Genomic DNA, 13,634 nt, shown 5'->3' with positions numbered 1-13,634 from the left:
ATATCCTCAGATCTAAGTTTCCCAGGGCAGAGACTGTGCTAATTATTTATTTCTTTTCTTTTCAGAGACCTTCAATAGTGCATACTGGGTGAGAATCTGTCATTTATTGAGTCTAGGGGTGGGAGGTTAATAAGTTCGGGAACTTGACAAATAGGGCTGATCATGATTTACTGGAATTTCAACAACCACAACACGACTGATGTCACAGGGGAGCCCTTTAAACTCTCAGAGGAGCAGGTCAAGCTTTATCTCACCCCTTTTTAACTGTCAGAAAATCAGCTTTTAAAGAAAGTCTGCTCAGCTGCCTACAAAACTTGCATGAGTTAAGGCCCAGGCAGAACAGACAAAGCCAGGCAACACATTTTTTTAAATCCATAATCCCTTCCAGTGCTTCCCTTCCAGAATATTCCAAATAAGGAAGACTACAGTCTTCAAACAAAATTTGCACAGACCCTCTAGACTCAGGGGACCACTATATGTACGTAAAACCAGCCTTTGTCTGTAAGATGCTGATTGTCTCTTCAAATTCCTCCAGCTTTATTCCATTTCCCTCCTTCTAGCCTTAAGTGTTTTTTCCTGGACCAGCATAGTAATTCCTATTACTCATGTTCATCTAAATCCCCTCTAACACTTCAGATGGTCTGTGAGACACTGGCTCACAGGCAAATTCTTACCCAAAGCATCAGAAAAAAATTGCCAGATATTTTCATATTTTCAAATTCAATTTGTGTTGAGAAATTTCTAAGCCAAGAGCAACATTTTACGTGTTATAAATCAGGGAACATAAACTGATAAGGGACAGGAATGTCAAATGCAATTCCTAACAACTGTATGAACAGCACCACTGAAGTAAGCTGAGAAGGAAAAGCCAAACAAGAGGGTTTTGTATTAAACCAGCAAAACATACTCAGGCCTGTGAGTAAGACAACAGCTGCGACTACTCTGGCAAGATACACACTAGCAGAATGAAATGATGCAGCTTCATTTTCAAAGCTAAATCAATATAGCAGTTTAATGTAGAAAATAAGAAATATATGGCAATGAGCAAGGAAAAGAAACAAATTACAGAAGGGAGGTGCTTTCCGAACAACAAATATTTCATTCTGCAGTTATATCTATACTTTTAAGTTTATTCTTACTAAACTATTAAGTCTAAGATCTCATAAACATGTTTAAATTCATCTATTAGCCATACTTCAGGAAGTACAGCATGACTATGGCTTACAAAACCATTAATTACAATTTCTAACTGCAGTTACTGGAATCGCCATCCAGGTAGCACTAATATTACCCAGAATAATCCTCAACCTGTTTATCAGATATCTTTGAACTTCATGGGTATTTTTGGAGGTCATTTAGCTGCCAGGTCCCCTATGGAGCTGTTTCTTCCACCTATTAGAGCTCTCATTCCCCAGGCCATATGGTTGGGTTTGTTTCTTAACCCTTGCTCACTTCCCTCACTATTCATTTGGTTATAAACTTTAATAGAAACTTGCCTTTCAGTAGATGAGGTTCCTTCTTACTGCTCACCACAGCTCCTTCCCTCCATTTCATTGGGGTTTTATGCTAGTGCATCTCCGTTATTTAAATTAGTTACATATGCATCAAGCTTGCATACTAGAGCAGACACATAAATGAGGTGAATGTAGCAGGGCTGAGTTTTCCAACAGCTAGTGAACCCCATGAAAGGTTGGCCTCCTGTTTATCATTTCTCTGCTCCATCCTCAGCCATATGACCTCTTTGTTTTCCCTCTCCACAAGCACTGGTGCTGTTCTGATTTCATGAGCTGGTTCAGGGAGCAAATCCCTTTGGGGGAGGGAATAAACATTACCACTGCCTTAGCCCCTCTCAGCAACAGACAGGCTACATCTGCTTAGTTATGTTGTAAGAAGAGTTTGAGTATGTAACTCTAAGAGGAAGATTTGTTTTGAAGGAGCCATGTGCACAATCTGCATTCTCTTTGCTGGAGAACTGCCAAAAGAGCTCTGGCCTTCAAGCATCAAGGACAAACGTCAGCGCCATCCCCCAAAGGCACAGCACACAACTGGCAATGCTGCAGGAGGATAACTACAGCTCTTTAAGCTACCCCACACCACCCAAACCTTGGGCTGCTCTGGAGTCTCCAGAGCCTAAAGGATTAGACTGGACAACTCTGGGGCCCTGTAACAGTGACAGATACTTCCCTAGGCTGCCTGTTATCTCCACAGGCTTGTCTGGTGTGACCCTGCCCAGCATACCCTTTCAACAGCACAGATCTCCCCTAACACTTATCTGCACTTGAGCTGGAATAATGTTTCCTATTGGGCATTTATACAGTTCTGGTCCTTACGCCTTGGCTAAAAAACTGGAGCAGAAGCTGAAAATATAACTCTTTTGTTTGGTAAGCAACAGGGGACTACTCACTTCCCTTTTCTTACCTTATCAAGGTAAAGCAGGACTAAACAAATAGCTCAAGGAATTGAAAACCCCCTTTTCAAGCATGGCTTAAAGCAAACTAAGCCTATAGTGCCACCGAAAGGGGCTGTCCCGCTCTCCCTGCCACCTCCTGCGCTGGCATCAGCTGGCTGCTGCCTGTTCTGTTCACTCTCCATCAGACAGCAAGGCCAATGCCAGGAGCAGAGAGATGTCAAGTGCACACAACCAAGCAGCGGAGCAGGGTGCGATCGTCCTCTAGGCTGCACACCGCCTCACCCCACTGTAAACCCCTTATGAACAACTTATGCATTCAACAGAGAGCATTCCAGTTGTGTAGTATCCCTTAAACATTTCTTCCCGTGCCTCTTACAAATCTCTTCATGTTTAACATCACCTGTATTTCTTACCTTTAAGGCATTTCCACAACATTCACATCGTCGCATTCCTCTGCCTTGCCTGTCATCTCAGCTTCTATTTATATGGTCTTTCCTGCATTAATCACCAGCACAGCACCAGAAACTTGACAACTTCGCACCTCACAGCAGAGTTCTGCCCTACAGCTTCTCTCCGAGGCCAAACCGCCGAGCTCGGAGTGCCCCGCGCAGGCCCGGGCAAGACCGACCCCTGAAGTTAACGCCTCCGGACGGGCGGGCAGCTCTCCCTGCGCTGCCCGGCGCTTACTGCCCCGTACAACGCCAGAACACGTCCATTTGCTCCCCAGCCCCGCGCGGTCACTGCCGAGGAGCCCTCAGTTGCGAGACCCGGGCGAGCGCTGCAGCCCTCAGCCGCTGCCTCAGCGCTCCGCGGCCCCTCAGCGCCGCCGGGCACCCCGCGCCCCTCGCACAACCCGCTCACCTGCCGGCGCCGCGGGCGGGACGCGGCTCGCTGGTCCCCGCTGAGGGGAAGGAGGAGGCGAGGGAAGCCCAGCGCCAACCCGGCCTGCGACAGCGGCGAGCGCGGCGCCTTCCACCAAGTTTCCGGGCGGGGAAGAAAGTCGAAACCTCCGTGAGAGGAGGAGGGAGGCAGCGCAGCCGCCCAGGTGTCGCCCGGCGCGGCGCGGCTCGGCCCGGCCCTGCCCTCACCGCGCTCCCCTCCTCCTCCTCCTCCTCGGGCCGCCCACACCGCGGAGCCCGGCTCACGGCCCGCCAGGGGGCGCCGCGGCGGCCCGGGGCACGTTCCCGGCCGGGACTGCCCGCTCGCCTCAGGGCCCGGCCGAGCCCCGCGGGGTCACCTCAGCGGGCGGCGGGGCCGCGATGGGAGCCGCGGAGGAATGGAGCGGGGAAGGAGCCCGCTGGTCAGCCCAGGTAACTTGATCCCGTGGGGAACAGTGGCTCTTCTCCTTTAGAGACATCTCCGTTGGCTCTCTGAGGTGATTCTGCTCACCCCGGGCATGACTCCTGGCCTACCAGTGTCCTTAGATCTCTGCCTGACCAAAAAACCCTTGTAAAATAGAACAAAAACCAAAACCTCATGCTGTTCTGGGTGCAAGGAGCAAACTGTAGTTCACCTGGCTGAGAAAAAAAAAAACAAGCCAGAATTTGAGGGGAAACTACATTTCACATTTACACTCTGGCCGCTCTTCCATGCGATAAACAGAAATAGCAGCAGTTTGGAAGTATTCAGCTTGTGCTTGAACTGAATTTGTTGGCAAATTGTAAACCGGTAGGCAACTGGGGAGCCCATTGCCATGCCGTGCCCTGGTGCTGTGTGGCAATGGGCCACTTCACACTGCTTTGTGCCTGGTAAGAGCCAGAGAAGGGGTGGCGCTGGAGGCAGCCAGGTGCTAACTTGTGTGCTGTTACTGTGAGCTGTAAGTCCAGCTTCCAGTGCTCCTATTCAGGCAGCTGCCTGTAACACTCATGCTTCAAACCAGCAAAATGTCAAATCAGGAGGGATCTGTGTTAGCACAATATCCAAGGGAGGCATTCCTCCCAAAGCAAGAGACCATCCTGGGTGCGTAGCATGCCTTTCTTTGTGCCAGATCACATTTGGGTACATGCAGTGAGCTAGAACTGTTTCAGGCCAACAAAAAAACCCCAAACCCCAACAGCAGTACTTTCTGCGTTAGAATTCCCTTCTCTTGTTCATCATCCAGCCTTGGAAGTAGACTCATAGGATAGTTGGGGTTGGAAGGGACCTTCAAAGGTCGTCTAGTCCAGCCTCCCTAAGTACTCTTACTGCAGTCAAGGGATTCATGAAGTAGTAAAGAAGAGGACATTTCTGCCAGTAAAGAAGAAAAAGAGCATTAAACCATCATTTTAGAGAAGGATTTGTTAGGAAGGAAACCTTTGTACATTAACATAGGTAATATACAGTACAGGTAGAACTAGCACATGCCTGACATTTGATGATTCGGACGTGTCCCATACTTGTTTGATAGGATTTCCTGTGAAGCACCAAGGCTGAGATGGTTGGAAGGATGGATGGCATCACATCCTCAGACCCCTCTGAACTAAAGAATACCTTAGCAATAAAGTGTTTGACTGGTCTCAGTCTGTGCAATTAAGCTCTTGTTTGGGAAAGGAAGAACAGTCATAGAATCATAGGATCAGCTAGGTTGGAAAAACCTTGAAGAGAAGCACACCCTGAGTGTGACCATAGCATGAAGTGTTTGGAAAGCTGCATGTTCTGCAGCAATGCTGAATGCAGTTTTGTGGTTGAGTGCTGAGCTTCGGATCACTTCACTGTAGATACAAGAGGAGCTTCCCCATGTGCCTCAGCAATGTGCTCTTGTGCTTGTTTGCACAGGTACTTGCTCATGCTCTCTGCCTCTTCCCTCACCACAAGCAGAGCCATCAGCTTTGCATCAGCTTTGAGTGTTATGGTTTAGTGTGAAGTGTCTCTGCCCATGGCAGTGGGGTTGGACCTAGATGATCTTAAGGTCCTTTCCAGCCCTAACTATTCTATGATTCTACCATCAAGTCCAACCAGTGACAGGCTGGAGCTATGTGATCGCTGGAAATGAGCTGCCAACTCAGACACAAGCACTAGATCTTGGTGCAGAGACATCAGGTAGTACCTGTGCTGTCAGCCGACCTCACTCCAGAGCCTGTACTCATTAAGCCAGAACTTAACAAGCAAAGGCTTAAGCTAAACTCTGTGGAACTGGAGCACTCTTGAGGGAGAGGATTAAACCTTAGCGTAGAACCAGTCTCTCTTTCGTGCCGCCTGCAGCTCAGTCGGTGAGGACAGGAAATGTGTGGGTGAACTTGGGGTATTAGGAAGACAAACCCCAGGGAAATTTCAAATGGATGCTAATCGTTAAAATTAGGAATTCTGTCTAGTTAGCACTCGCTGGAGATTTTTATCATGCACGATGACCTGTTTTCTGAGTGGACAGTGTGCCCATATATAATTAAGATATGGTGAAAGTTTATTGTATAAGTGTGCTGGAATTTTGGTTTGGCTTTGCAATAAAGGAATCCCACTGAGTCATGGTTACTAAATGGACTCATGGAGGATACAGGTCTCTTCTGCAGAGCTAACACAAATGTAAGGAACTGAAATTAATTTCTATCCTAGTCCAGGCAAAAGCAGCCACATTGTAAATAAGGCTGTGGCTTGATGATATGAAGCCTTTGCTGTATTACTGGTTCCTACCTGCTCCTTGTTCCCTGAGCTTGCAACACAGCGCACCAACCCTTAGCTGTGTCTGCAGCAATTTGTGTGGCTGGACTGTGAACCAGGTCAGGATGCTGAGCCATCTGAAAAAATAAACCAGGTGAAAATCTCTATAAATACATTTTATTTAAAATATATGACCATATTTAAAATAATGCATACATTTTTTTTAAGATAGATGATGAATTCCATGATCTAGTTTATAATTAAGAGGTTATGTGTGGATGATTCTTCCCTCCTAGTACAGAAGCAAGCAGTTAAAAGAGCAAAGTGGCTAAATATGAAGCTGATCCTGGTGAAGAAGGATCGCAAACCAAAGCTGAACATTCAGTCTGAAAGCATAAATGGATTGTTCCCCTGGATTGTTGTGCTAGCAGTTAATGCATTGTGTAAATCTGAATGGCAGCTCGTGCTGCTTCAGATGTAAACATTTTGCCTGAAAAACATCCTGGTATTTGGAAGAGAAATAGTTTCTCTGGTAACACTCAAATTATAACTTTGGTTAACCTTGTGCTGAGAATCTCACTCTGCTGAGCTGCTCACTGGCACCTCTTACAACCCCCACAATCTGGTCTTCACTCTATTGATTTTGAAACACCAAAGCTCTGCAGAACTTGAGGACTTCTTATCTTCTAGTAGTTCTAAATTACTTGTGTAACTTTTGGTAACTGAGAAGACTCTATGAAAAAATACAGCAACCTCAATTTGAGCTTTTCTCTGCTCTAGCTGCTGCTAATTCCCCATGCGTGATGGTGTAATTTGTACAGTCACCGCTGTGATGCTATGTGGAGAAAGATTATGGGTCGCATACCTGTGCAATGCATGTGTCAGGATTAAAATGCCACTTTCTGACAAACAGATATATCAACTAAACCTACTTGCATGTTCACAGAATATTAATCATTGAAGGTTTTTTTTCACATGAAGATTTAGAAAGCTTTTTGGTGAAATCTGAAAAAGAAAATAGGAAATCAATAGGGAAAATAACAGTAGCAAAATTGAACAGGGAAACAAAAATCACATCACACAAAGGTTTACAGATTAGTTGAGTCCATTAATGTTGCATGAAGCTTGGTCACCATGTGTGTTTCTATTGTCCTGTTGTGGGAAGGTGCAAAGAATACACGAGCGCACAGTATTAATTTGGGACTCAACTTTGATGTTTCATCACAAACAAACCTAAATTCCCAACCCACACACAAGAATGTAAACACAATTAAAAAACAAATCCCACAAACACAGAGAGAGAGTCATCCCAGGAATTCATGATTAAATGGCCTGGAATCTCCCTTCTGTGGAAAGCAGAGCAATGGACGTTTGCGTCCATGGAGGCACAGTGTATTATGGTAAATCCAAGACCCTAAGCACATGGTTTGGATTCATCCTGCCAGGTTCTGCAGCACATTTGTTCCTTTTGCAGTATTTTGGTATGTTTGCTGCAAATTATTGCTACCTATGTGTTCATACCGTATATATATAGGAAGTAGTCAGAGTCCCAGTGTTTGACATTTATAAATGAAAACAGAATATTAAGAAATATAGGACAAGATTCTTGTGCATGTTATTAATAGCTTAGGATTATTTTATATTATCTTTCCTTGGTGTGTTTTATTAACAGTGGTCAGTTATTAATGGTGTTGGAGTACTTTATTTGGTGGATCTGTTGAATGTTTTCATTAGAAGTAAACACATTTATTTTCTGCTTATGGCAAAGCTTGTGTTGGCAGATATAAAGAGAGCATCTGGCTTTTCTTAGGAGGGGAATAACCCATCTGGCTTTTTGCACTGGAGCAGATATGATAAAATGAGGAAAAGAAATTAAGGTACATGAAGCAAATCGCTTCCCTGATTTGCTGTTTCAAATAGTATCAGTGGCTATTTCATAACTTTTAAATGATGCTGTTGAAATGTTGCAGCTGCTTTGTAACCAAAACAGATTTCTTTTTATCGCAGTGCTTCTGTTGCAGGATTTTAAATATGGCTTCAGAAATACAACACCTACCAAGAAAGATATCGCAGCAATAGATAAAATAACATTTCATCAGGCCAATTTTAGGTCCCACTGAATTTTCCATTATTATTTTACAGGGTTGGATTTGATCTTTGTGATGCTCAGACCAAATGCCTTGACTCCCCTCCCATGTTAACTTTTTGAAGAAAGGAGATAAGGTACCATCAAGTTTCTAGCAATTATCTTTATAAAGCAAGTCTGATGTTCAATTTACTTGATAGAACCTAATTGCAACACTGTTCTCTTAGTTAAGACTGATAACAGATAATAAGTAGACTTGATCCGATTCAGGAACATTATCTGTATAATTTTGTGCCTGGAAGGTACTGCTGCTCTCTGATACAGAGTATTAACTAGAGAATGTGTTTCTGCAGGATTTAGAATTTGACCTGTAGCCACTTTTGTTCTGTTAACTTTTCGAAAGCAAATGCTGATGTTCTGCTGTTTGTGTTTATGAACTCTGCTTCTTGGACACTTGGGTGAGAGGAAAAGGCTGCGTATGTCAGGGGGTATTATCCTGTCTCTGACAGGAAACTCTTCCCCTTAATATCCCAAGTGAGACTGCAGCAGCTTACTATGGTCTTCCTGGAGAAGCAGGAGTCACAGGAAGTCTGCAGCACTACTCTTAGTTTACATAAACTCCCTGTCACAAGGGTTTAGTAGCAGCAGCAGTGAGTATGTCTGGGTTATGGACTATAGAGCATAGTGTGCTATTTCTGGAGTACATTCAGGTTTTGTTCATTACTTCAAGGTTACAGACAGAACACTCTTATTTCTCCAGCATAAGTGTAAAATATTCAGTAGATACAACTTGGGGATTTTAGTCAACTTTCATTTTGAATTGTTTGCTAGAGGGCACTCTTTGGAAAACCACAGGGCCAGTTGCCTTCCAGTCTCAGATGTGCACTGCCTGCTTCAGCAACGTTGCTTCTAGGGCAGAGGCTGTTTGTATTCTGCTTGGCCATACAATGTTCTTTGCTAGGACAACATCTACATTTGGAAAATTAAACCAGCAATCTTTTTGGTTTATGTCACCACAACATCTTTCAGTATTTTGCAAGAGCAGTATCTTTTGAAGCATCTATATTTAGTTGTGTTTCATCCAGCTATACACATGTAACCTACACCTAGACTGAAAAAAATACTGCATCAAGTCCTAGGTGGCAAGCTGGCCATCATCAGTGGGACAATGTACTGTGATAGCTGAGCAAAGTATGTTAAAGAAGAAAACTGAAGATCGTAGGCCTCATAAAGATCATAGGCCTCATAAAGATCATAAAAACTGACAGGTTACATTCATCAGTTCTCTACCAACAGCTTGCTGCAAGCCATTCAGCACAGCATGGGTCAAAGCCATTGAAATACATATGGAGAAAATATCTTCATAGGGATTACTGTGTTGTTGCCTGATCTGAATCCACTGGAATGGAAGATGAGACTCAGTGTCCATCTATGGCATAGATTAGAGCGCCAATCTAAAAGACAGTGAAGAAACATCTCAACATCAGGATGTTAGAGAGGCAGAATGTACTGAGACACCTTGGAATCTTTTCTCCCTGGAGCTTTTAGTTACTAAAATTGTCCTGGAATACCTTTGATATTTACAATAATAAATTTTTAATAAGAGCAATATATACCCAAAGGGGTTAAAAAGAACAACATGGGATGGCTGCAAGTCTCATCAAGATCTAACACAGATCTGGACCCATACTAGTTAAACATACTTACTCTTCAAAACTCTCTTCAGGCAAAGTGACATATTTCTATTAAGACTGTTCAGTCTACACCAAGAAAAAGACATGTCCTGAGGAAAAACAAGACCCATCCAAAATAATTGCTGTGTTCTGCAGCTGGAGCTGTGTTTCCAGTAAATAGCTAAATATAAACATTCCAAAGTGAACGGGTGGGAAGCCAAGACTGCCTTGCAGCAAAGATACCCATTAAATGGGATTACCTATTAACAAATTAATCCACAAAAAGTCATTCTGCCACAGCACTGAGAAAGAGATCAGGGAAATAAGCAATAGAGCTGCTTAAAGTGCAACTATACCATTAAAGTGACTTCTCTGGAAACGCCATTGTGGCATCTGGTATGAGTTATTTCTCACATTCCTAGACCAAGTTTCTCCATATCCAAATCATGAGGTTACATTTGTTTAGCTGACAGTTAGGAACTCTGCAGCCTATCCCAGGGGACCTGCAGCTCTTGTTTCCTTCTGCATGTTGCAATGCCGCTGGAGATGTGAGGAGAGCTTACAGTCAGCTCACCCATTTCAGTACTTGTAGATTACTTCTTTAGGTAAACTCTAGAATAGAAATCTGAAGTGTCACAACAATAATACAGCTATGAGCATAGAATAAATCTTTCCTGGGAATACTTTAAATAGAATTCTGACACAACTTGGAACTGTTAGCAGGCTGGTTTTTTGGCAGACACAGGCATTCAGTCCTGCATGTTTGTGTAACATCTCTAGGCTCTTTTCTAGAGACATATAACTCTGAAGAGTGGTCACCTTAAATTCTGGACCAGATGCCTCAGATTTTTGGAGATTTGTAATGGACCAGTAAATGAGCTTCTTGACCATAGCTATGAATCTTTGCAGTAATTAAAGTCCTCTGTTGTGCTTCACCCTTAAGCTGAATTCTGATAGAGGAGATGGTGCTAAGTTCAGTTAAACAAAGGTACCTCCATTCAACACAGACCATTGCAATACTAATTCTCTTCCAGTCAGTTCTCTTCCTCAACACTGAAGTCACATTGTCTATAAACCCCAACCTTTTTGTGTTTCTCTACACAAAAATATTCACCTGTATTTATAGGCTGGTCTTGTCAAACAATGTAAGCAGCCCTGAGAGACTGTTCTGACCAGTTTTAGCAGCCTGCCTTGAATTTAAGCTATGCATGACTTAGGAAGAAGGACCTTGTTAAACACATTCCAGTGGTGAGTTAACATAAGAGAACACATGTCTTCCACAAAACATTAGCAAAAACATTACTAAGGGGGTTTAAACTACAAAACGTTGGCTTAAGTTACTAAGACTCTGGAGTGTGAACATAGTAAAGGAGTTGTGGGTAAGGCATGATTCCCTCCAGTTCAGGCATCCATACTTGCATGAGCTTCAGAATACTGAGAAGGAGAAATAATTTTACCAGAAAAGTGAAAGAATCTGACTTTGATATGAAGCTGCTCCATGCCAGTGGATGATACCAGTCCTTCTCTTCTGAATTAGATTTGTTAGTGCATACAGACAGACAAAACTTGCTGCTTGTATTCAAGAAGTACCTTTAATAATATTTCTAATAAAACTCAGGAGACACCAGGTGAAACGGAACACAGACCTATTGTATAATATTCATTTAAGTACATATCTTGCACTCTAATTAAAATGGCTCTTTTGGTCATAGCCATTTTAATATTTTCTTTTGTTTGAAATAGGAAGCCCTGCTCTGAATTCAGAAGAAATGCAATATTGGTCCTTCTCAGAGAAGATATATTTAAGAACCACCTGCTCTGAGAATATAATCTCATATATATCCTAGTGTGTTTTCTGACATAAAGGAAATTGATATTAAATCTGTTCAACTCTCATGACCAGAAATCAGCACTCATGTCTAGAACTATTCTTTCTATTTTTTTCCGGAAGATTCAATGGTCAGAGTAATGATCTTTGTATTAAAAACAAACCAATCAAACCATAAATGCTGCATCCCTGCTTCAGCAAGGGACTCTTCATCAGGGACTGTAGTGATAGGACAAGGGCTACTGGGTTCAGATTTAAACAGGGGAGATTTAGGTTGGCTATAAGGAAGATATCCTTCCCTGTGGGGGTGCTGAGGCTGGCACAGGGTGCCCAGAGAAGCTGTGGCTGCCCCATCCCTGGCAGTGCTCAGGGCCAGGTTGGACACAGGGGCTTGGAGCAAGCTGCTCTAGTGGAAGGTGTCCCTGCCTGTGGCAGGGGGTTGGAACTAGATGATCTTATGGTCCTTTCCAACCCAAACCCCATTCTATATAAATTATTTATCTGTACATTAGGGTTTAGCTAGTTAAGAAGAATTTTTTCAACTGTAGGACTGAAATATATCTCAAAACATTAATTACTGGAAACAGTATTTTGAGCTGGCTCCTCCACCTCATGGATGCAGCAGTCCCCTCCTGTGGTTGAAGATGCTTTTCTCTCAGTTTTGCAGCTTGGATGGCATCTTTTGATTTCTGGTCTAACCACATTCTTCATCTTCCATGGCAGTTCCCCTCTGCTGAGTCCACTTGCAAGCTCGCCTTCTTTACTCATAACACTCAGCCCTTCTTAATTTCTTTTTACCTAATCATCAAAAAGCAGTTTGCAGATATTAATTTGCAGATTTACCTCCTGGCAGTCTCCCAGTTTACAACTCATAGTACAGATTTAGAAACTGAGGCACGCAGAAGTTTAGTCACTACAGCACTACAAAGCAAGTCTGTGTTTAATAGAACTCAAGGGGCTGCTCTTATTTTTACTTACATCAGCTTGTACATTTCTTTATACTTCTGACAATTGTGAAACCTGGTCCAGCAGTTGGCTTGCTTTCTACAGAAAAGAGAACTTCCCAAATCCTTTCATTTGCTGCTGGGGAGAGGAAGGCTTCCGTGTGGGAGTTTTTGAAGGGTTTGCCAGGTAAGGCCCAATTTCAAACTGAGGCATGCTATATTTATCTCTGATATGACTCTAAGTTGCAGTAGTGATTTTACAGTACCAGTTAATTTGGTGCTTAGGGCTCAAAATGAGGTAAAAGGCAACTTGGTATTCAGTAATTTTGTCTTATTAAGTACTGGTTATGACATTTCAGTTCTTAAAAGGCTACCTCGTAAATACATCATAAGGAAATTCCTTTTTTCTAGGAGTTCTTAGTGTCCAGATGTTGCTTCTATGTAACTTAGCATAAAGCAATCCAAAGCAGAAACGAAGGTGGGGAGGAGGAATCCGAGTACTACTGTGGTTTAAATAAGGTAATAATAAGATCAAAAAAGGGACAGCTGTATTAATTATGCTTATGGGTGCATGCACAAACCAAAATGCTGATACTAACATACTTCCCTGCTCTTCTTTCCAGTGCTACTACTTTCCAGTTCTGCTACTCTTAAATTAGAATTTGCCAAATTGTTCGATACAGCAGTACCTCTGCAACAGGTGTGTCCTCTGCCTGACTAAAACAACATTGCAAGTCAGTCTGGGTAGTAAGTTAAGGAGCAAGTTAGATACCTGTCCTTACACGACACCAAGCTAAATTAGAAGAGCCCTTGAGCTCTTACAATGTGTGGTCAGACTACAACAAATTGAGATGAGGCTACTCTAAATAGGGCACCTAAAGTCCAAGGTGGTCTTAAAGATATAGAATATGTGATAGTTGAAGCATAAACTTCTGGTATTGCTCTCTGCTCTCAAGCTGCCTTTATAACAAAAAAATCGCAGAGCTTAATTTCCCTTTTCCCTGTGGAATGGCTGCCTTTTGGAGCTGTTACTTGCTGAATATCCTGCCTACTCCTAGCTCTTCTGCCCATGTGGTAGAAGGTAGGGTCTTGGGGAGAATGAGCCCTGCTCAAACCCAGG

At 43.2% G+C, this 13,634-nt stretch overlaps 1 protein-coding gene across 7 annotated transcripts in view; it reads right to left on the bottom strand.

Annotated features, from left to right (window-relative positions):
* The window catches only part of LOC136019655 (ligand of Numb protein X 2-like), a 29,855-nt gene extending 26,361 nt beyond the window's left edge, over positions 1 to 3,494 (bottom strand). For 6 of the 7 annotated variants that reach the window (XR_010614997.1, XR_010614994.1, XR_010614995.1 and 3 more), the window contains exon 1: positions 3,272 to 3,494. The gene's annotated coding sequence lies outside the window, so the exon portion shown is untranslated. Of the gene's footprint in view, positions 1 to 2,823; positions 2,979 to 3,271 lie in introns of those variants that run through there. The other variant, XM_065690076.1, reaches the window with a different exon arrangement.
* Between the last annotated feature and the right edge of the window lie 10,140 nt (positions 3,495 to 13,634).

The sequence above is a fragment of the Lathamus discolor genome, chromosome 9, assembly GCF_037157495.1.
Source record: "Lathamus discolor isolate bLatDis1 chromosome 9, bLatDis1.hap1, whole genome shotgun sequence".
NCBI classification, from domain to species: Eukaryota; Metazoa; Chordata; class Aves; order Psittaciformes; family Psittacidae; genus Lathamus; species Lathamus discolor.
This window is presented reverse-complemented; position numbering and strand designations above follow the sequence as displayed.